This window comes from Trichechus manatus, unplaced genomic scaffold (genome assembly GCF_000243295.1).
Source record: "Trichechus manatus latirostris isolate Lorelei unplaced genomic scaffold, TriManLat1.0 scaffold00052, whole genome shotgun sequence".
NCBI lineage: Eukaryota > Metazoa > Chordata > Mammalia > Sirenia > Trichechidae > Trichechus > Trichechus manatus.
The window spans coordinates 10482399-10507185 of NW_004443988.1; the positions used below are offsets into that span (position 1 = coordinate 10482399).

The 24787-nt window shown below is 39.3% G+C and overlaps 1 protein-coding gene across 1 annotated transcript in view; it reads right to left on the minus strand.

Annotated features, from left to right (window-relative positions):
- Positions 1-24787, minus strand: part of ALK (ALK receptor tyrosine kinase) — a 1033821-nt gene that overhangs the window by 477738 nt on the left and 531296 nt on the right. The gene's annotated exons all lie outside the window — the stretch shown is intronic.

Below are 24787 nucleotides of genomic sequence, written 5' to 3' on the forward strand. Positions count from 1 at the left end.
AAGTAGGATTCATACCAGGTATGCAAGGATGGTTCAACATTAGAAAATCAATCAACGTAATCCACCACATAAATAAAAGGAAAGAAAAGAATCATATGATCATCTCAATTGACACAGAAAAGGCATTCGACAAAGTCCAACATCCATTCCTGATGAAAACGCACAGTAAAATAGCTATAGAGGTGAAATTTCTCAACAAAAAAAGGGTTTCTATGCAAAACCAACAATCAGGTAACATCATTCTTAATGGAGAGAGGCTGAAAATATTCCCCTTGAGAACAGGAACAAGACAAGGATTCCCTTTATCATCACTCCTATTTAACATTGTGCTGGAAGTCCTAGCTAGAGCAATAAGGCAAGAAAAAGAAATAAAGGCCATCCAAATTAGTAATGAAGAAGTTAAACTGTCCCTGTTTGCAGATGATATGATTCTGTACATAGAAAACCCAAAAGACTCCACGAGAAAACTATTAAAACTAATGGAAGGATTCAGCAGAGTAGAAGGATACAAGATAAACCTACAAAAGTCAGTTGGATTCTTATACACCAATAAAGAGAATGATGAAAAGGAAATCAGGAAAACAATACCATTTATAATAGCCCCTAAAAAAATAAAATACTTAGGAATAAATCTAGCCAGGGATATAAAAGAACTATACAAAGAAAACTACAAAACACTACTTCAAGAAACCAAAAGAGATCTACGTAAATGAAAAAATATACTATGCTCATGGATAGGTAGACTCAACATTGTGAAAATGACAGTTCTACCCAAAGCAATTTACAAATACAGTGCAATCCCGATCCAAATACCAATGACATTCTTTAAAGAGATGCAAAAACTAATGATAACTTTATATGGAAAGGGAAGAAACCTCAGATAAGTAAAACACTATTGAAGAAGAGAATAAAGTAGGAGGACTTGTGCTACCTGCCCTCAGAATCTGTTATACAGCTACGGTACTCAAAACAGCCTGGTACTGGTACAACGACAGATACATTGACCAATGGAACAGAATTGAGAGTCCAGATGTAAAGTCATCCACCTACGGTCACCTGATCTTCAACAAGGGCCCAAAGTCCATCAAATGGGGAAAAGACAGTCTTTTTAACAAACAGTGCTGGCAATACTGGATGTCCATCTGCAAAAAAATGAAACAAGACCCATACTTCACACCATATACAAAAACTAATTCAAAATGGATTAAAGACCTAAATATGAAGCCCAAAACTATAAAGTTCATAGAAGAAAAAATAGGATCAACGCTAGAGGCCCTAAAACATGGCATTAACAGGATACAAACCAAAATCAACAACACACAAACTCCAGAGGATAAGCTAGATAAATGGGATCTTGTAAAAATTGAACACTTACGCTCATCAAAAGACTTCACCAAAAGAGTAAAAACAGAACCTACAGACTGGGAAAAAAGTTTTGGCTATTACAAATCAGACAAAGATTTAATCTCTAAAATCTAAAAGAAAATCCAATAATCCTACAACAAAAAGGCAAGTAATAGAATTAAAAAATGGGCAACGAAATGAATAGATGTTTCACCAAAGCAGACATTCAAGCAGCCAACAGACACATGAAGAAATGCTCATGATCACTAGCCATTAGAGAAATGCAAATCAAAACCACAATGAGATACCATCTCACCCTGGCATTACTGGCATGAATACAAAAAACTGGAAATAGCAAATGTTGGAGAGGGTGCAGCAAGATCAGATCTCTTATGCACTGCTGGTGAGAATGCAAAATGATACAACTATTTTGGAAAATGATATGGCTCTTCCTTAAAAATCTAGAAATAGAAATACCATATGATCCAGCATTCCCACTCCTAGGAATATATCCTGGAGAAATAAGTTGTCACACAAATAGACATATGCACACCCATGTTCATCGCAGCATTGTTCACAATAGCAAAAAGATGTACATCAACAGATGAATGGATAAACAAACTATGATACATACACACAATGGAGTATTATGCAACAATAAGGAATAATGATGAATCTGCAAAGCATCTCATAACATGGATGAATCTGGAGGGCATTATGCTGAGTGAAATAAGTCAATCACAAAAGGACAAATATTATATGAGACCACTACTGTAAAAACTCATGAAAAGGTTTACACACAAAAATAAACAATCTTTGATGGTTGTGAGGGAGGGGAGGGGTGATGATGGAAAAACACTAAATAGACAATAGATAAGTGTTAACTTTGGTGAAGAGTAAGAGTACACAGTACTGTGGAAGCCAGCACAACTTGTCCAAGGCAGGGTCATGGAAGCTCCATAGACACATCCAAAGTCTCTGAGGGATGGATTGCTGGGCTGAGGGCTGTGGAACTATGGTCTCGGGAACACCTAACTCGATTGGCATAACATAGTTTATAAAGAAAATGTTCTACATTCTACTTTGGTGAGTAATGTCTGGGGTCTTAAAAGCCTGTGAGCAGCCATCTAAGATACTCCCCTGGTCTCACCCCTTCAGGAACAAGGGAGAATGAAGAAAACCAAAGATACAAGGGAAAGATTAGTCCAAAGGACTAATGGACCACATCTACTACGGCCTCCACCAGACTGAGTCCAGTACAGCTAGATGGTGCCCGACTACCACCACTGACTGCTCTGACAGGGATCACAATAGAGGGTCTCACATAGAGCTGGAGAAAAATGTAGAACAAAATTCTAACTCACAAAAAAAGACCAGACTTACTGGCCTGACAGAGACTGGAAAACTGCGAGAGTATGGCCCCTGGACACCCTTTTAGTTCAGTAATGAAGTCACTCTTGAGGTTCACCCTTCAGCCAAAAATTAGACAGGCCCATAAAGCAAAATGAGACTAAACGGGCACAACAGCTCAGGGACAAGTACTAGAAGGCAGGAGGAGACAGGAAAGCTGGTAATAGGGAGAGTTGTTGACATGTCATGAAGTTGTTAACCAATGTCATAAAACAATATATGTACTTACTGTTGAATGAGAAACTAGTTTGTTCAGTAAAACTTCATCTAAAGTAGAATTTTAAAAAAAGACAAAAAAGAAATGAGATGGGCGATATCACAGTAAAACAAACTGAAATAAAAAAGGATCATAACAGAATACAATGCAAAATTATACTCCAACAAATTTGAAAACCTAGAGGAAATGGAAAAATTCATAGGAAACACACTATCTGCCTAAACTAACACAAACTGAGGTAGAAAATCTGGACAGACCCATAACAAAACAAGAAATTTAAGAAGTCATAAAAAGTTACCAACAAAAAATAAAGCCCTGGCCTGGATGGTTTCACTGAAGAATTCCACCAAACATTCAGGGAAGAGTTAACTGAAACTATTCCAGAACATAGAAAAGGAAGGAATACTCTCGAATTTACTCTATGAAGACAGCATAACCCTGATATCAAAGCCAGGCAAAGACACCACTGAAAAAGAAAATTATAGATCAGTATCCCTCATGAATGTTGACACAGAAATTCTCAACAAAATTCCAGCCAATAGAATCCAAAAGCATATCCAAAAAATAATACATCATGACCAAGTGGGATTCATACCAGATATCCAAGGATTGTTCAACATTAGAAAATCAATCAGCATAATCCACCACATAAATAAAACAAAGGAAGAGAATAACATGATCGTCTTAATTGATGCAGAAAAGACATTTGATAAAGTCCAGCACCCATTCCTGATAAAAAAAATCTCACCAAAATAGGAATAGAAGGGAAATTCCTCAACATAATTAAGGACATACACAGCCAACATTATTCTCAATGGAGAGAGACTGAAAATGTTCCCCCAGAGAAGGATGCCCTTAATCACCACTTTAATTCAACATTATACGGGGAGGGCATTAGCTAGAGTAATAAGACAAAAAAAGGAAATAAAGGGCATCCAAATAGGTAAGGAAGAAGTAAAACTATCCTTATTCACAGACAATCTAATCCTAATCATAGAAAATCCCAGAGACTCCAGAAGATAGCTACAAGAACTAATAGAAAGATTCAGCAAAGTGGCAGTGTACAAGATCAACTTACAGTAATTAGTCAGATTCCTCTACACTAACGAAGGGAACTCCAAAAACGAAATCAGGAAAACAATACCATCTACAATAGCCCCCCAAAAGATAAAATACTTAGGAATAAACCTAACTAGGGACATGAAAGACTTATGCAAAGAAAACTACAAAACACTACTGCAAGATACCAAAAAAGAACCTCATAAATGGAAAAAAGCATACCATGCTCATGGGTAGGAAGACTTAACATTGTTAAAATGTCAATACTACCCAAAGCAATCTACAATCCTGATTGAAATTCCAACATAATTCTTTAACAAGATTGGAAAACTAATCACCAAATTTATATGGAAAGGAAAGAGCCCCCAGATAAGTAAAACATTACTGAAAATGAAGAACAAAGTAGGAGGCCTCACACTACTGGTCTCAGAACCTACTATACAGGTATGGTAGTCAAAACAGCCTGGTACTGGTCCAATGACAGACACATCGACCAATTGAACAGAATTGAGAACCCAGAAATAAATCCATCTACCTATGGACACCTGATCTTCAATAAAGGGTCAAAGTCCATTCAATGGGGAAGAGATAGTCTCTTCAACAAATGGTGCTAGCAAAACAAGATATCCATTTGTAGAAAAATGAAAAAGGATCCATACCTCACCCCATACACAAAAACTAACTCAAAATGAATCAAAGACCTAAACGTAAAGGTTATGAAGGAAAACATAGGGACAATGCTAGGGACCCTAATTTATGGCATAAATAGAATATTAAACATAACTAAAAATTCACAAACTCCAGAATATAAACTAGATAACTGGGACCTCCTAAAAATTAAATACTTACGCTCATCAAAAGACTTTTCCAAAGAGTAAAAAGAGAACCTACACATTGAGAAAAAATCTTTGGCAGTGCATATCTGATAAAGGTTTAATCTCTAAAATATACAGAGAACTTCAAAAACTCAACAATAAAAAGACAAGCAACCCAATCATGAAATGGGCAAAGGACATGAACAGACACTTCACCAAAGAGGAAGTTCAGGTGGCCAACACATAATTGAAAATATGCTCTCGATCATTAGCTATTAGAGACACAAATCAAAACCACGATGAGATACCATCTTACCCCTGCAAGAATGGCACTGATCAAAAATTCAGAAAACAATAATGCTAGTGAGGTTGTGGGGAGATTGGAACTCTCATACACTGCTGGTGGGAATGTAATGGTACAACCACTATGTTAAATGATATGGTGCCTCCTTAAAAGCTAGAAATAGAAATACCATAGGATCCAGCAGTCCCACTCCTAGGAATATGCTCTAGTGAAATAAGAGTGGTCACACGAATAGACATATGCACACCCATGTTCACTGCAGAATTATTCTCAAGAGCAAAAAGATGGAAACAACCTAAGTGCCTATCAACAGATGAATGGATAAATTATGGTACGTACACACAATGGAATATTATGCAACGATAAAAAACGATGAATCCGGGAAACCTCTCACAACATGGCTTAATCTGGAAGGCATTATGCTGAATGAAATAAGTCCATCACAAAGAACAAATATTTATTATTATTACAAAAATCCAACAAAAAGTTCACACACAAAAAGAAATTTTTTTGATCGTTATGAGGTAGGGGGGAGGTAGAAAGGGGAAATCACTAGGTAGTAGACAAATGTTAACTTTGGTGAAGGGAAAGACAGTACACAGTATAGGAGAAGTCAGCACAATTTGACCAAGGCAAAAGAAGACACTCAGAGGAACACAAGAGGAAAAAAAAAAGCAACCGTGTAAATACTATAGCATATACAACCCTACAACAACAGTAAAAACAAATAATAACTTAGAAGCAGATACATAGGCAGATGCTTATACTGAATAGGGGAAGGAGAGTATATAGGAGTATACCCACCTACATATATGGGTTAGGATGAGGATGTTGTTACATACATATTTATATGTACAGCATGTATATTCATATATGTAATAGAGCACAGAGGGGGTGCAGTCACAGAAGCTTCCTAGGCACATCCAAACACCTTGAGTGACCAAGTTACTGGGGCTGAGGGCGGGGGACCATGGTCTTGGGAGACATCTAGGTCAGCTGGCATAATTCATAAGAAAAATGTTCTATATCCTACTTTGGTAAATAGCGTCTGGGGTCTTAAAAGCTTGCAAGCGGCCATCTAAGATACATCTATTGGTCCTAGCATGTTCGGAGCAAAGGAGAATGAAGAAAACCAAAGACACAAGGAAAATATTAGTCCAAAGGACTAATGGACCACATGAACCACAGCCTCCATCAGCCTGAGCCCAGAGTAACTAGATGGTGCCCGGCTACCACCACAGACTGCTCTGACAGGGATCACAATAGAGGGTTCTGGAAAGAGTGGGATAAAAACGTAGAACAAAATTCAAATTCACAAAAAAGACAGACTTACTAGTCTGACAGAACTCTGGAGATCCCCGAAACTATAGCCCCTGGACACCCTGCTAACTTAGAACTGAAGCCACTCTTCACCTTTCAGCTAAAGATGAGACAGGCCTATGGTGCTGCTGTTGTTAACAGCTTGGCTGCTAACCAAAAGGTCGGCAGTTCGAATTCACTAGGTGCTTCTTGGAAACCTTATGGGGCAGTTCCACTCTCTGTCCTATAGGGTCGCTATGAGTTGGAATCAACTCAACGGCAAAAGGTTTGGGTTTTTTTTTTAATGCACTCCAAGTCAGAACTGTCATTATTACCCAATTACAATGATGCTTTGAATCATGTGGTTTTATTTGCACGTGCTACAAACACTTGCTGTTGTTTTTGTTGCTGCGGGTGTTTTTATAGTCTCTGATTTTGTCAATTTTTCTGGTGTTTTAGCTACAATATTGTGGTAATTGGTATTTGTGAACCTATACCAATAATTTTTTTGAGAATGAAGTAGTAATTAAAGGAAAAGAAGGAGTGATATGGGAATTATGATTATGAGTAACATTAATACAAAAAACATTACTAAGGATTCTGTATGGTCTGGTATGGGAGGAGGTCCATGGGGGGTGTGACACCATGAGTTACCATACTGGGTGACACCAACCTCAGTGACACCACTGTTTGTAAACATAATTTAGTTCATCACTCCCCTGTTTTCAACTCTTCAGTGGCTTCCCCCGACCACAGATTAAAATCCAAATTCGTTACTATGTTCTAGAAGGAAGACCTGATAGGATTTGACTTGTGGCAGATACTGTAGGTTGGCTCAGTCAACTCCCCAACCATCTTCATTCTCTCTTAGACGCCTTCTTTTACTGAGACTAGAAGTTAGAAATGACTTGATTTAACCTAACTTGCAGACAGGAGTGACCATGTGACATAGTTCCAGCCAATGAAATGTGAGCAGAATTGTGTTGATAGGGTTGCCAGATTTAGCAAATAAAAATATAGAATGCCTAGTTAAATGAATTTCAGATAAACAATAAATAATTTTTAGTATGAGCACATGCTAAATATTGCATAGGACACACTTATACTAACTTTTTGTTGTTGTTTATCTGAAATTCACATTTAACTGGGCATCTTGTATTTTTCGGGCACTGAGGATTTTTAGGAAACTTTCCTTTTCTTGCTTCTTTCTTTTTTTCTTGCCTGAAGCATGGACATAATGCCTGGAGGTGTGGCAGCTATTTTGTGACCAGAAAGTAACAAGCATGTACATGTGGACTAGAAAGGCAAAGAGAGTTGAATCAGTCATGGTAGTGCTGGACATCTGCACCAGTGCTGAACTGTCTGTCTCTAGTCTTCTTGCTATGGGAAAAGCAAGGCAAAACTCTCCAAATTCTAATCTGGCTAAGCCACGGTAGACAGAGCTTCTGTTTTTGAGCTTGAAGCTTTATGAGGGCAAGGATCTTGTGTGTCTCGTGTCCCCTGTATCTCTAGTGCCTAACACAATACCTGAGACAGTGTTTCCTCAATAAACATTTGTTGAATAGATGAGTAAATGATATTTAATTAGAAAGCGGGTAATTCACATTATCTCCCTGTATCTTATCCAAAATAGTACCATACTTCTTATTTACATCAGGGAAGGCTATTTTTGTTCCCTTTGAACTTGACTGGTAGCTATAAAAGGAGGTTTTTTTTTTTTTTTTGGCAACACAAAACAAACCATTTTTTTTTAATGCCTGGGAGTTTGGACTCTTAAGATCAGTGTTTTTCAAATTGTGGTTTGCAGCCCATTAGTGGGCCATGAGCTCCATTTAGTGGGTCATGACCAGCAGTAAATAACAAGCGGGAGGAGAATGAGCAGTAAGAAGAAGAAATAGAATAAAATTTCAAAATATCAGCATTGTACCTTTTTTTTGAAATAATGGCTGCTGATGTATATGTACACACATACTCATGTGTCCTATGTTGTGATGTAAAATGTATTTTACTGTGGATCATAGTAAAAAAAAGAAAAAAGAAAGCCAAGCTCAAGATGAGGATTGTTCCGATTCTCAATGTCCTCCTGTGGAAGTTACCCTGGCCCAGTTCTTGTCCCTCAGCCTCCTATCATTAGCTGGGTGACTTTGGGAGGTGAAGTAATCTATTTGGACACATTTTATGATTTATAAACCTCTTTCATACAAATGATCTTAGAAGAACCCAGTGGGATAGATGATCTCCCTGGTTGTAGCTGCGTGTCTAGTATGACAGCCACTAGCCACAAATGCGGCTGGTGAGAATAAGAAGCTGAATATTTTATTTAATTTTAATTTATTTAAACTTAAAAATTGATACGTGATTCAGTTACTGGAAAAATGTGTTGGGAACAACTTGGGTATGTGAATCTATTTTTTTCAACTATAAACTTTATGAAATACAGGTCAAATATTTCACATGAAAAGTTAGCTTCCAAATTGAAATGTGCTGTAAGTATAAAATACATGCTGAATTTCAAAGCTTTCGTACAGAAAAATGAATATACAATATCTCATTGATAGCATTTTATGTTGATCACATGTCGAAATGATAATATGGGTATATCGGGTTAAGTGAAACATATTATTAAAATTAATTTCATCTGTTTCTTTCTACTTTTTGTAATGAGGTTTCTAGGAAATCCAAAACTACATTTTTGGCTCGTATTATATTTCTACTTGACAGCACTGCTCTAAGGATTAAGTGTCTTGCCCCACGCCACAGGATGAGTAAGTACCTCAAACACTATTAGAGTCCAGGTCATTTGACTCCAAATCCATGGCTGTTTCCACAAAACTACAAGTCACAGCTCCCTAGGGCCCACTGTTCGTATCCTTAGAAACCGTGAGTGAACTAGAAGATAATAATAATGGTAAAGATGGTTAATGTTTAAGGAGCCGCTATCATGTCCTGGAAGGAGCCCTGGTGGCAAGTTTGGCTAAGCACTCGGCTGCTAACCAAAAGGTCAGCAGTTTGAACCCACCAGCTTCTCCTCAGGAGAAAGATGTGACAGTCTGCTTCCATAAAGATTTACAGCCTTGGAAACTCTCCCTATGGGGCAGTTCTACTCTGTCATATTGGGTCGCTATGAGTTGGAATTGACTCAGTGGCAATGAGTATTATATCCCGGACACTATGCAAACATTTTACAAAGTTTACCTTATTTCATTTTCCAACAACCAACAAGGTAAGTATATTATTATCATATTGACTTTTTAGGCGAGGAAATCGAGGCTCTGCGATATCAATTAACTTGCCTGTGGGCAGCTGTAACACCAGTTCAAGGTGGTGGCCCAGAGCCCAGGAGCCCCACTAAGGTAACGGGACAGTTCAGGCTATCCCCCCAAACTATTACCCTTGCAAAAGCAGCCAGAATCTGTTTGGAGATAACATGTATCTTTATCTCCTAGAGTCCTGTTAGCTTCATTTCCTTGGGGAAATAATGCCGGCTGATCTTGCTGCTGATTCCAACACTATTAGACAGAAATATCAAATCCCCACAGTCATTGAATATATGGATATGGTTCAAGAAGGTGACTTTGTATCTTAAAAATTTTCAGCCAGAAAATTTCATATCTAAGTTATGGGCTTCACTATTTGTGCTTATTTAAAGATCTCCTTACAATGTGAGACTAAATTTCAGTAACAGTCTTCAAATATAGGGATAAATCTTACTTTTAGGGGGAAATTATTATTTTTTGTTATAAATATTGCATGTGCTCATTAAGTACAATTTAGGAAAAAAATGGTAAGAGAAAAATTTATCTATTGTTCCACTACTCAAACTGTTTTTTTTTTTTTTTGGTTCCTCCATATGCATACCAAAAACAAAACAAAAACAAACTCATTGCTATTGAGTCAATTCCGACTCATAGTGACCCTATAGGACAGAGGAGAACTGCCCCATAGGGTTTACAAGGAGCAGCTGGTGGATTTGAACTGCCAGCCTTCTGGATAGCAGCCAGACTCTTAACCACTGTGCCACCAGGGCTCCTCCATATGCACAGGGTTTTTAAAATTTAAAATTCTACTAACTATACTTCTTTACCTTGCTCTTTTGCTTAACATTAAGTCATAGGCATTTTCCTTTTTTTTAGAAGTTTTGCAAACATCTTGATAAAGACTTGTATAATATTCCAACATATAGATTTACCACATTTCAAACTATTTCTTTAGTTTAGATAATTAAGTTGCTTCCTTTTTTTTTTTTTTTTTTGCTCTTGTAGATAAAGCTATTCTGTTCATCTGAATATTACAACCTTTCTGGAGGGCAGTCCATCAACGTGTATCAAAATCCTTACACTAGGCATATATATTCTTTGACCTAACAATTCTTTTTCTAGGAATTTGCTCTAAAGAGATATATATATACATATACTTATGCATATATACACACATATATATATGTGTGCATAAAGACTTGTATGCAAAGCTTTTCAGCATTGTTTATGTGAGCAAATATTTAAGAATGGCAAATGTCCGACAGTAGGAGATTGGTTATGTAAAATGTGATGTATACATGTGATGAAGTACTTCAGGAAGCCATTAAAAATAGTGTCTCAAAAAAATAGGTGAGGATTATTAAATATTAATAACAATGGATTTCTATTATTGAGTACCAAGGTCTGTACTTACATATATTCAGGATCTAATTTAATCCTTAAAAACCCTATGTGTCTGGTCCTATTATTATCATCCCCTTTGTACAGATGAAGAAAGAATTGTAGAGGGTTTGATAACTTCTCAGGGCCACACAGCTGTAACCCAGCACTCAGCTGAACCAAGACAGAAACCCAGGCAGTCTGTCTCCAGGGTTTGCAGCCTTGACCACTGGGGTAGGCTGAATAATGGTCCCAAAGATGTCCATGTCCTAAGCCCTGGAACCTGTGAATAGGTTACCTTACATGGCAAAATGGACTTTGCAGATATGATTAAGTTAAGGATCTTGAGACGGGGAGATTATCCTGGATTATCTAGGTGGGCTCAATGTAGTCACTAGGGTCCTTATAAGAGGTAGACAGACAGTCGAAGTCAGAGGAAGAGCTGCGATGAGAGACAGAAGTCAGAGTGATACAGGGCCACGAGCCAAGGAAGGTGGGCGGCCTCTAGAAGCTGGAAAAGGCAAGAAATCAGATTCTTCCCAGAGCCTTCAGAAGGGACGCTGCAGACCCATTTTAGGCTTCTGACTTCAAGAACTATAAGATAATACGTAAATGTTGTTTTAAGCCATGAATTGTGTGGTAATTTGTCACAGCAGGGATAGAAAACTAATACAACCACCATGTTGTGCAAATACTTAGAATGTTCATAATCTATCATTAGGTTAGAAAGGCATGTATAAAAGGCATTATAAAACAGCATATGGAGTGTGATCCCAATTTAGTAAAATGTAACAAATACATGAATATGTGCATAGAAAAAGAATACTCTTGAGGATATTCACCTCAATGTTAAATGGGTAGCTCTGGATAGTACGGTTTTTTTCTTTATACTTTTTTGACTTTTCAGAAACAGCTACTATTTTTTAAATTCGAAAAATAAACCACAGTGACTTTTATACAAGATTTAAAAAACAAAAACAAAAAAACCCCACCTATCTGGTCGTGTCTGTTCCCTGCTCTCAGGCCTCCCACTGCCTCCAGGGTGAAGTTCATGCTACTTTAGCCTGGGCCCTCTCCAGCAGCTCCACACTTCTTGTGAACGTCATGCCTTTGCTCAGGCTGTACCTTTTGCCTAGAACATCCTCCCCTCTCTTCTTTCTCATTACCTTTCTTTATTCAGCTAAATTCTTCTCACCTTTAAGACTCAGCTCAGGATCCTTTCTTCAAATAAACCTTCCAAATCCTTCAGTCTGAGCTATGATCTTACCCCTGCATTTGCCACGCACTGTGGGGACTTGCCAATTACCCCCGACTATTGGAGCTACCCATGTCGTCTTCCCTATGGAGTCCCTGCATGGTGCAAATGGCTGCTAATTGAAAGGTGGAGGTTTGAGTCTGCATAGAGGTGCTTTGGAAGAAAGGCCTGGCAGTCTACTTCTGAAAAAATCAGCCATTGAAAACCCTATGGAGCACAGTTTTACTCTGACACATATAGGGTTGTCGTGAGTGTGAATCAACTTGATGGCAGCAGGTTTACTGGTGGTCTCCCCCATAAACCAACACCAAACCTGCTGCTGTTGAGTTGATTTCGACTCATAGCGACCCTATAGGACAGAGTAGAACTGCCCCACAGGGTTTCCAGGGAGCAGCTGGTGGAGTCAAACTGTGACCTTTTGGTTAGCAGCCAGGCTTTTAACCGCTGCACCACCAGGGCTCCCCATAAGACATGTTTGCTCCTTGAGACAGGGGAGGGGGGTGCTTTGTCATCTGCATGCACCCAGTGCTAGCACATAGAAGCAGCTCAGTATTTGTTGAACAGGACTGCACTCTTGATTTATATTAACTAATTGCTTACCAAAAAGATTTTTGATTTTGTTGATCAGTTATGCTTAGCAGTACCTGTTTCATTGCACCTTTGCCAGAACTGGAAATTATATCGGTTGTTCAATTTGCATTTCTTTAATTACTAGTGAGGTTAAATCATTTCCCATATGTTCTTTAATTAGTTGTTTCTCCTCTTTTGTGGATTGTCTGTTGATTTCTTTTGTTCAGTGGTCTATTGGAAGCTTAGCGTTTACCTCAAAGATTTGTAAGAAATCTTTAGGCCATTAACCCTTTGTCTTTTATATTTGCTAAGAAATTATTCCCATTTGTTCTTTGCCATTTAATTTTGTTTTTAATGTAAAAAAGTTGAGTAATTTTATGCAATCAAATTTTATATAGTTTACCTATCTGCCCTTTTATATTTATGAACTCTAGTGTTCTATAGTGGCTTTCCTTAGTATTACTTTCAATAATGTTTGATAAGAATAATCACTTTAAAGGCACACCAGTTGCCTTATGGGCCTTTTGTTGGAAATTTTTAGCATAATTTTATTCATAGAAATCATTAAGTTAAAAAAAATACTTAGTAAAGAGTCACTGAATTTGTATTGTAAATTAAGCCCCCTTTAGGACTTCCTTGAAGAACCCTGGTGGAACAGTGGTTAAAGCACTTGGCTGCTGGCCAAAATGTTGGTGGTTTGAACCTCGTAGCCACTCCATGGGAGAAGAATGTGGCAGTCTGCTTCTGTAAAGATTTACACCCTAGGAAACCCTATGGGGCAGTTCTACTCTGTCCTATAGGGTCGCTATGAGTTGGAATTGACTCGTCAGAAGTGGGTTTGGTTTTAGGTTAGGACTTCCTTAGCTAGTAGAGCTAGAAAGAGAGAAAAGTCCTAAATTTCAAGTGAGATCTAAATTGCAACACGAAAGTCCAGGCCTGGAGAAGAAAATTTGGCAAAGAGCTTGCAGATCGTCATCCCTCAGAGCACATTATCCATGGATGGGTTTAATTTGGCCCAAGTCTTGGCCAGCATTGGCTTTTAAATTTGGATTGGTTGTCCGTGTTTAAACGTCAGGAGACATCAGTTCACATGAAGACTCGAATATCTAGCTGCTCTGGGAGAGAAAAGGGAGATCTGGAAATGTTGGGACTGGTCTTTTGGTAGTAATGATTGGCTGGGGCTGAGTAGTTCTTACCCTCTCAGAGGGGCTTGTGCTCTCCAGTTCTCCACAGACCCTGCATTCCCTAGAGCTCTGTTGCTGAGGCTGAGCACCAATGGCCATTTATCATCTCACCTTTGACCAACTTCCTCCATTTACTTTACCTGCCAGCCTGCTGTAGGCATTTGAGTTTTGGTTTCGGACATTAGGCTACGCTCCTGGAATCTATTGCTAGGCAGTCTCATGGATCATGGAGCTCTGAGGATTAAATTAAAGTCCAATTGTCTGAACCGGGAACAGTCAGTCTGTGAGTGTTTGATTTGTCCATTTCTGTAAAGTGGAAATTGCTGCCTGCTCCCTACTGCTATCTGCCACCACTCTTTCCTGCCTCTTCCCTTAGTTTGGACTGAATGAATATGATTTATATTGACTTCAATTCAGAAAGACTGTAACTAAAGCCCTGTTAAAGGAGCTGATAGTGAAATAACTGCCATTGTGAGAGCCTGAAGATGCAGCTGCTATCTCGTATCTTGTATCCTAACAACCTGTGGCACAGATTGTTGTTGTTAGCTGCCATCAAGTTGGCCCCCAACTCAAGGCAACCCCATGTGCAACAGGATCAGACCATTGTGACCCATAAGGCTTTCACTGAATGATTTTTAGAAGTAGATCACCGAGGCTTTCCTCCTAGATGCTGATTCCTGTTCAGCATCATAGCAACACAAAAGCCTCCATTGACAGATGGGTGGTGACTACACATGAGGTGCATTGGCCAGGAATCAAACCAGGGTCTCTCACATGGAAGGCAGGCATTCTACCACTGAACTACCGCTGGTAACAATGGTAAATGAATAACGGCAGACTCCCAGTTTCCCTGGAAAGCAGGAATGCTTTGAGTTTCAAACATCGGAAAATAAAAACAAAAATCCCACAAAGATCAGTCAGTCATTTAAGACTGAAGAAAAAGAAAAGGATAGCTATTAAATGTTTGCAAATAAGATTTAGAAAAAATATTTGGTATGGAAGAAAATTTATTTTTTCAGTCATAAAAGGTATAAGCTTGGGCATAAAGAAACTCTCCCAAGAGCCAGGCTAAAGGGTTCTGGCATCGGAGAGGCTGGGCTTGGGGTTGTGGGCAGCTATATCCCCACTAAGTGAAGGGACAGTCAGAACTGGCTCAAAGCTGAACTTAGCATCAGAGTTCTGTACCTGTGATGGTCCAAGTAGTACCTGGTACAGCCTACCTGGGAGATCCTGTAGCCCAGAGTGGCCATTGCTCCAGTGCTTGGGGTTCTGACTGCAAGGGCTAAATCCTGGCCCTGCCATTACTTGCTATGTGACCTTGCTGCAGGATGGGGTACATAAGCCCTCTAAGGCTCAGATTCCCCATCTGTAAAATGAGGACAGTAACAGGACCCTCTAATAGAGTTGTGGTGAAGATTCATAGAGGAAAACCATAGAAAAGTGCTTAGCATGCTATCTGGCACTTAGAAAGGGCTCAGTAACTGTTCACTCTCATTATTACTGTCATCATAATCATTACTACCACAAACAAGACTGTCCTGACTAATTGTGTCGCTGTCAAGACAACTTGCAATGAGGAGGCATACAAGAAAGGCAGCAAGGATAAATTCTCAAGGTCATAGTCACTATATAGGGACTTGAATGGTGGTAGATAAAAAAGTGGGAATAGAAAGGAGCCACTGTTACTTAAATACGAAAGTTGCTAGTGTTTTCAGTGGGGCCTATGAGAACTATCCAGGTTCCATTTCAACTGAAAAGTGACGTTCAGCTCAGGGTTTTCTGATCAGTATTCTGCCTGCGCAGGTTTATACTGATGACATTTCCTAGGTTTCTCAAGGCTTGTTTCTAGGCCTCAAGGGACCTGACCTGGCCTCCACTTGGAGTTTATAAGTTTAGACTGTTTAGTCTATGTTAAAAGCTGTACATCTCTCTCCTCTGGACAATTTGTAGTAAATTACATTCCCATATTTTTCTTTCTTCTTTTAATACTAACTGGTTAAATATCTTTAGAAATGCTTCAGTTTTACTATCTGACTCTCTTCTATAATATTTCATAGATCATGTTGTCTATTCTGTGGATAGGAACATTGCAAATATGCTTTGTTCTCTAAATACCATGTGAGTCCTAGACAGGTAGAAGTTAACTGACTGACTGATGGCTGAGAAAAAAGCAAATGGAACAATATTTTTAATGGGAAAACACACACACACACACACACACACAAGAATAAGGGAACTGAGCATAACCCTGAAACTGATACCTATGTATGTAAGTAGCCTAGAGCAGATCATCAAATAGTCCATTTGGAAATACTGTGGCATATTGAAAGGGTTTTGTTCTCAGTTACAAAATGGTAATGTGAAATGTAGGTATTTCATACCTAGCCAAGGATGCTGACACTCTTAGGCAACTACTTTTGAAATAATTCCAGTCCAATCCTTGGGGATCAGGACTCAGAGCTCACTGATCTCTGATACTGGGGATTTTGGCAAAAGAGATATGAAGGTTTCCAGATTGGGGATGGGTAGCAGAGGAGGTCAATGTCTTTACCTTGACCTTTTATTTATTTTTAAAATTATTTTATTGTATTTTTGGTGAAAGTTTACACAGCAAATTAGGTTCCCATTTAACAATTTCTATATATAGTGTTTCATGCTGTTGTACCTAGAGTCACGATGAGTTTGAAGTGACTCAACAGCACCTAACAACAACATGCTTATTGTTCAGTGACACTGGTTACATTTTTCACAATGTGTCAGCATTCACATTATTTCCATTCTGGTTGTTCTATTTCCATTAATCTAGCTTCCCCGCCCCCTTACCTTCTTGTCTTTGCTTTAGAGTATATACTGACCATTTGGACTCATATAGATGATTATTTAAAGGAGCGCAGTACTCATGGGTGGTATTGTTTATTTTATGAGCCCATCTATTATTTGACAGAAAGGTGACCTCTGGGAGTAGGTTCAGTTCCAAGTTTAAAGGGTATCTCAGGGTAATAGTTTCCGGGGATCCTCTAGTCTTTTCTGGTCTAGTAAGTCTGGCTTTTTTTAGGAATTTGAAGTTTGTCCTACTACCTTGACCCTTTATTAAGAACTAGGCATGAGACAGAGCTGGCCAAGGGCCTTAAAATAAAATCATTCTCCAGTTGAAACACACATTGATGGGTCAAGAAATAGATTTAAGCACCTACTATATACAGCACTGGGAGTCCCTGAGTGGTGCAGATGGTTAATGTGCTTGTCTGCTACCTGACAGGTTGGAGGTTCAAGTCTACCCAGAGGCACCTCAGGGAAAAGCCGGGTGATCTACTTCCAAAAAACTCAGCGATTGAAAACCCTATGGAGCCATTCCACTCTGACACAACATGGGGTCACCATGAGTTGGAATTAACTCAGTGGAAACTGGTTTGATATTTTTGGTTCTGTCCTCAGGAAATTTATGGTATAGTGGGAAGACAAGAGGACAGGAGGTACAGGCAGGTGGTAGATTCCAGATGACCTGCAAAATAATGGATGTTGACATTTCAGATTGTGGGTAAAAGTCAGACATTTGCACATGTCCAGTCTCCTGTCCCCTCTCTTCCAAGTTGACCCCAAGGAGTGTGAACTTGCATGCATATGTTCTTTTGAAGACCTAGAAAAGGATTGATTGCTCTAGGCCAAGAGACCCGAGCACCTAGAGAGAGATGAAAGGCTGTCTCTCTTCTCCTTCCGTTCCTGTCCAGTAATGTCTGCACTGTTTTGCTCATTAGATTCCTTTTGTTTTGAAAACTCTTTTGGTTGCTTCAAAGCACTGAACTCAAATCTGATCTAGAGTTCTTTCTGGCATATATTAACACTACATACATGACCTTCCTTAATTAAGGGCCTATCTCTTTTGCATTTTCAAACGTGTATGTTGGTTTGTTTGTGGCTTGTGGTATAACACCTCACATCAGTCACAGAATCAGAGAACTGTAGTCATGGAAAAGACTCTTAACTTTAGTCATGGAAAAGACTCGTAGAATTGGACATTTCTGATCTCACGCTGACAAGTCTCAGAATTAGTCCTTGGTTAAAAACCTCCACTCTGCCTTTCTCAAGAGTCTTTGGTGTTCTTATTTTTGCCTACAGGATGAAACCCAAACTCTAGCTTAGCCCCAAAGGCTCCCTACACCTCCCTGGTCTCAGGGCCTGAAGCTTCACTCTGTGACCAATCACCAAGGTCATCACACTCCTGTATACCACCAAGTCTTTGCACACACCATCCCCTCTGCCATTCCTCCATCTCTATCTAGAAATCTTCTACTCACCCTTTAAGGCCTGTCGTGGATTGAATTATGTCCCCCAAAAGAATGTGTGTATCAGTTTGGCTGGGCCATGATTCCTGGTATTATGTGATTTTCCTATGTGTTGTAAATCCTGCCTCTATGATGTTAATGAGGGAGGATGGGTGGCAGTTGTGTTAGTAAGGCAGGACTCAATCTACAAGACTGGATTATGTCCTGAGGCAATCTCTTGAGATATAAAAGAGAGAAGTGAGCAGAGAGACAGGGGGACCTCATACCACCAAGAAAGCAGCACCAGGAGTACAGCGTGTCCTTTGGACCTGGGGTCCCTGCACGGCGAAGCTCCTAGGCCGGGGGAACACTGCTGAGAAGGCCGACAGAGTGAAAGCCTTCTGCTGGAGCTGACGCCCTGAATTTGGACTTTTAGCCTACTTTACTGTGAAGAAATAAATTTCTCTTTGTTAACACCATCCACTTGTGGTATTTCTGTTGTAGCAGCACTAGATGACTAAGACAAGGCCCATTCAAAGGTCACCTCCTCTGGGGTGCCTTTTCCAACTTCCTCAAGAAAAGTTGGACTTGTCCTTTCCTACATCCATAACTTAATGTGTAGCATTTTCTAAAATTTAGTGCATTGTTACGACTGTGTGACTATGTCTACAGCTACTCTATGTTCTCCCTGAGGGCTTGAACCATGATTCATTCATCTTTGTTTTCCCAGCATTTAACCCACTCCTGGCACATAGTAAATACATGTGCATGAAGGGGAAATTAACTTTTCATCTGATATGCATCCAGCACCTAATACACCTTGAAGGGTTCAGAGAGGTCTATCCAGATCTGAAGATGAGGAAAATTCCTGAAAAGTTGGCTGAGCTTTGGCTTAGCTGCCTGAAATAGTATAGATAACTCAAGACTGAGGTTCAACAGCCTTTCCAAGAATCCGTGTATTGAAGGCGGGCCTCATATGGTGCCTTGGGAGTATCACTTTATAGGTGGTTCTGGAAACTCAGAATTACATCCAAGGCCATTGATTAAGGATTCAGAGGGCCAATAGACAAAACACTTTGGGATCTTGGTTAACTGGGTAGGAATGATTGTTTTTGTTAGGTGCTGTCAAGTTGGTTCTGACTGATAGTGACCCTATGAATAATAGAACAAAACACTGTCCAGTTCTGCTCCATCCTCACAGTCATTGTTATGTTTGAGCCCATTGTTGCAGTCACTGTGATGGAGTAGGTGGGAAAAGCAGCCTCAAACTCCTGCCTAACAGAGGACTGCTGTCTGACTGCTGCATCACTGACAAGTAATAGAGATCTCCAGAATTGTGCACAGTTTTCAATATGACCAGCTCTCTCATCTTCATTGTCCGTCCACATTCTTAATATTTGTCATTAACCCTTAATGAGATTCTGTATCTTCATTTAGGGGGTATATTTCTGTTCATTTATCACCTTAGTCTCATGAGAAATATATTTCAGCAAGCCATGGAGAAATTATTGTAAAGCATATTTATTTAGCACAATCTAATTACTGCAACATTCAATAAAGGCAAATGAATAAATCATAAATGAAGGGTAATGATGGTGGAGCAGGTGTGCATGTGTGTATATGTGTATGTATATATGTGCATGTATGTGTATATATGTGTATTTGTGTATGCATATGTGTGTGTGCTAGTCCACAAAACAAATTCTCCTGAGGTAATTTGGGATTCCAGAAAGGATGCCTGGGAAGAGACACTTCTGACCCGTACTGTTTTATACAGTAGTAACCAGCCCCATGTGGTTATAGAGCATTTGAAATGTGGCTAGTCCCAATTGAGATGTGTTGTAAGAGTAAAAGACACACAAGATTTTGAAGGATTAGTTTTTAAAAATGTAAAATATCTAATTATTTGGAAAGCAGTTTGGTAGTTTCTTAAAATGTTAAACAGAGTTACCATATACCCAGCAATTTCATTTTTAAGTTTCTACCAAAGAGATATGAAAACACATGTCTATGTAAAGACTTGTACATGGATGTTCATAGTAGCATTATTTATAATAGCCAAAGAGTGGAAATAACTCAAATGTCCATTAACATGTGAATGGATAAACAAATGTCCATTAACAAGTGAATGGATAAACATTCCAATGGAATATTATTCAGCAATAAGAAGGAACAAATTACTGATACATGCTATAACATGGATGTATGTCAAAAACATTACGCTAAATGAAAGAAGTGAGAAAAAAACAACCACATATTATATGGCTTTCTTTATATGAAATGTCCAGAAAAGGCCAAGCTATGGAGACAGTAAGTAGGTTAGTGACTACCTGAGGCTGGGGGTGGGAACTGAGATGGGCTGGAGTAATGGAGCCGTGTTAAATTACTTTGTGGCAATGACCGTACAACTCCGTAAATTGACTAAAAATCTTGAATTGTTTACCTAAATGAGTGAATTTTGTGGTTTGTAAATAATACCTCAACAGCTCATTAATATTTTGCATTGATTACAAGTTGAAATGATCATATTTTGGATATACTGGGTTACCTAAAATATATTATTAAAATTAATTTCACCTATTTCTTTTTACATTTGTAAACGTGGCTACTAGAAAGTTTAAAATTAGACACATAGAGCACATTATATTTCTATTGGACAGCATAGCTTTAGAAGGTCCCACGATACCAGCTAAACAATCCTCATACCTCCATTCAATTTCAGAGAATGTGCTTTCCCTCTTCTCACTCACAACCAGCCCCATGTGGGAACAGAGTGCTTGCATCCTCCAAGAGACTCTAAACGAGTGGGAAATTGCCCAGATTGCAGCTATTTAGGTCACCGGCTATAAAACAGTACCTGGCGATTGGGAGAGGGATGTTGGGCTGAGTGTAGAGAAAGGTTCTTGGCCCTTTGCCCACTGGGGTACGTGAATGTAAGGGGGAACCAGTTTCAGTGTCCGTAGAGCATTTATCGTTCAGGTCTGAAGCTGGATCATATTCACTGTACAACCTAATATCCATATACCCTTTACAACTCTCAGGACCACTGTTATCTATGAAAATAATACAAGAATATAAGCTCCTAAAACCATCTAGGAGCATCAAAGCATAAATGCTGTTAATTTATTGAGACAAAACTAAATTTATTTTAAAATCTGTGTTTTAGGTGAAAGTTTAGAGCACAAGTTAGTTTTTCATTCAAAAATTTTATACACAAAACTGTTTTGTGACATAAGTTGCAATCTCGGCAATGCGTCAGCACTCTCCTCCTTTCCATCCCAGGTTCTTCATGTCCATTCATCCAGTTTTCCTGCCCCTCCCTGCTTTCTCGTCTTGCTTTTGGGCAGGTGTTGCCCATTTGGACTCCTGTACTTGACTGAACTGGGAAGCACATTCGTTGCCTGTGTTATTGTTTGTTTTGTAGACCTGTCTAATCTTTGCCTGCAAGGTGGACTTCGGGAGTTGCTTCAGTTCTGAGTTCAGTTCTGAGGGCCATAGTCTCGGGGGTTCCCCCAGTCTGTCAGACCAGTAAGTCTGGTCTTTTTTGTGAATTTGGATTTTGTTCTACATTTTTCTCCCACTCTGCCTGGGACTGTCTATTGTGATCCCTGTCAGAGTAGTCAGTGGTGGTAGCTGGGCATTATCTACTTCTTCTCTGCTCAGGCTGCTGGAGACTGTGGTTCATGTGGTCCATTAGTCCTTTGGGTTAATATTTTCTTTTTTATTTTTTTAATTGTACTTTAGATGAAGGTTTACAGAGCAAACAAGTAGGTTCTTCTCGACCTTGGGTTCCCCATTACCAGATTTCCTGTCCCCTCCTGCCTTCTCGTCCTTGTCCCTGGGCTGGTGTGTGCATTTAGTCTTGTATTGTTTTATGGGCCTAATTTTTGGCTGAAGGGTGAACCCTCTGTTGTGATCGCTGTCAGAGCAGTCAGTGGTGGTAGCCGGCACCATCTAGTTGTGCTAGACTCAATCTGGTGGAGGCTGTGGTAGTTGTGGTCCATTAGTACTTTGGACTAATCTTTCCCCTGTGTCTTTGGTTTTCTTCTTTCTCCCTTGCTCCAGACGGGGTAAGATCAGTGGAGTATTTTAGATAGTCGCTTACAAGCTTTTAAGAGCTCAGATACTACTCACCAAAGTAGAATGTAGAACACTTTCTTTATAATCTATGTTATGCCAATTGAGCTAGATGTTCATGAGACTATGGTCCCCACAGCCCTAAGCCCAGTAATTTGGTCCCTCAGGGAGTTTGGATGTGTTTATGGAGCTTCCATGACCTTGCTTTCGACAAGTTGTGCTGGCTTCTCCAGTACTGTCTTACCCTTCACCAGAGTTACCATTATCTATTATCTATTTAGTATTTTTCCCTCCCATTCCTCCCCTCCCTCCTAACCATCAAAGATTTTTTTTTGTGTGTGTATAAACCTTTTCATGAGTTTTTATAGTAGTGTCTCATACAATATTTGTCCTTTCGTGATTGACTTATTTTGCTCAGCATAATGCCCTCCAGATTCACTCATCTTGTGAGATATTTCACAGATTCATCATTGTTCTTTATGGTTGCATAGTATTCCATTGTGTATATGTACTATAGTTTGTTTATTCATCTGTTGATGGGCACCTAGGTTGTTACCATCTTTTTGCTCTTGTGAACAATGCTGCAATGAACATGGGTGTGCTTATGTCTATTCATGTGATGGCTGTTATTTCTCTAGGATATATTCCTAGGACGGGGATTGCTGGATCATATGGTATTTCTATTTCTAGCTTTCTAAGGAAGCACCATATCGTTTTCCAAAATGGTTGTACCATTTTGCATTCCAACCAGCAGTGCATAAGAATTCCAATATTCCCACAACCTCTCCAACATTTGTTATTTTCTGTTTTCCTGATTTGTGCCAGTAATGCTGGGGTGAGATAGTATCTCATTGTAGTTTTAATGTGCATTTTTCTAATGGCTAGTGATCGTAAGCATTTCCTCTTGTATCTGTTCGCCATTTGAATGTCTTCTTTGGTGAAGTGTCCATTCATATCCTTTGGCCATTTAAAATAAAAATTTTTTATTGTACTTTAGATGAAAGTTTACAGAACAAATAGTTTCTCATTAAACAGTATGTGTTTAGTACACATATTGTTTTATGACAATGGTTAACAACTCCATGACATGTCAACACTGTCCCTTCTCAACCTTGGGTTCCCTATTACCAGCTTTCCTGTGCCCTCCTGCCTTCTAGTCCTTGTGTGTTGTGCCCCATTATTCTCGTTCTGTTTTACAGGGCTGTCTAATCTTTGGCTGAATGGTGAACCTCGGGAGTGACTTCATTACTGAACTAAAAGGGTGTCTGGGGGCCATACTCTGGAGGTTTCTCCAGTCTCTATCAGGCAAGTAAGTCTAGTCTTTTTTTGTGAGTTAGAATTTTGTTCTACATTTTTCTCCAGCTCTGTCTGGGACTCTCTATTGTGATCCCAGTCAGAGCAGTCAGTGGTGGTAGCTGGGCACCATCTAGTTGTTACTGTACTCAGTCTGGTGTAGGCCATGGTAGTTGTGGTCCATTAGACCTTTGGACTAATCTTTCCCTTGTATCTTGTTTTCTTCATTCTCCCTTGCTGCCGAAGGGGTGAGACCAGTGGAGTAACTTAGATGGCTGCTCACAGGCTTTTAAGACCCCAGACGCTACTCACCAAAGTAGAATGTAGAACATTGTCTTTATAAACTGTGTTATGCCAATTGATCTAGATGTTCCACAAAACTATGGTCCCACGGCCCTCTTCCCAGCAATTCAGTCCCTCAGGGAGTTTGGATGTGTCTGCGGAGCTTCCATAACCTTTCCTTGTACAAGTTGTGCTGGCTTCCCCAGTATTGTATAGTGTCTTACCCTTCACCAAAGTTACCACTTATCTATTGTCTATTTAGTATCCCCCCCCCACCACACCCATCCCTTGTAACCAACAAAGATTTTTTTCTTTTTGTCTGTAAACTATTTCTTGAGTTTTTACAGCACAGGTCTCATACAATATTTGTCCTTTTCTGATTGACCTATTTCGCTCAGCATAATGTTCTCCAGTTTCATCCATGTTATGAGATGTTTCATAGATTCATCATTGTTCTTTATGGTTGCATAATACTCCATTGTGTGTATGTACCATAGTCTGTTTATCCATTCATCTGTTGATGGGCATCTAGGTTGTTACCATCTTTTTGCTATTGTGAACAATGCTGCAATAAACATGAGTGTGCATATGTCTGTTTGTGTGATGGCTCTTATTTCTCTGGGATGTATTCCTAGGAGTGGGATTGCTGGATTGTATGGTATTTCTATTTCTAGCTTTCTAAGGAAGTGCCATATCATTTTCCAAAATGGTTGTATCATTTTGCATTCCCACCAGCAATGCATAAGAGTTCCGATCTCCCCGCAGCCTCTCCAACAATT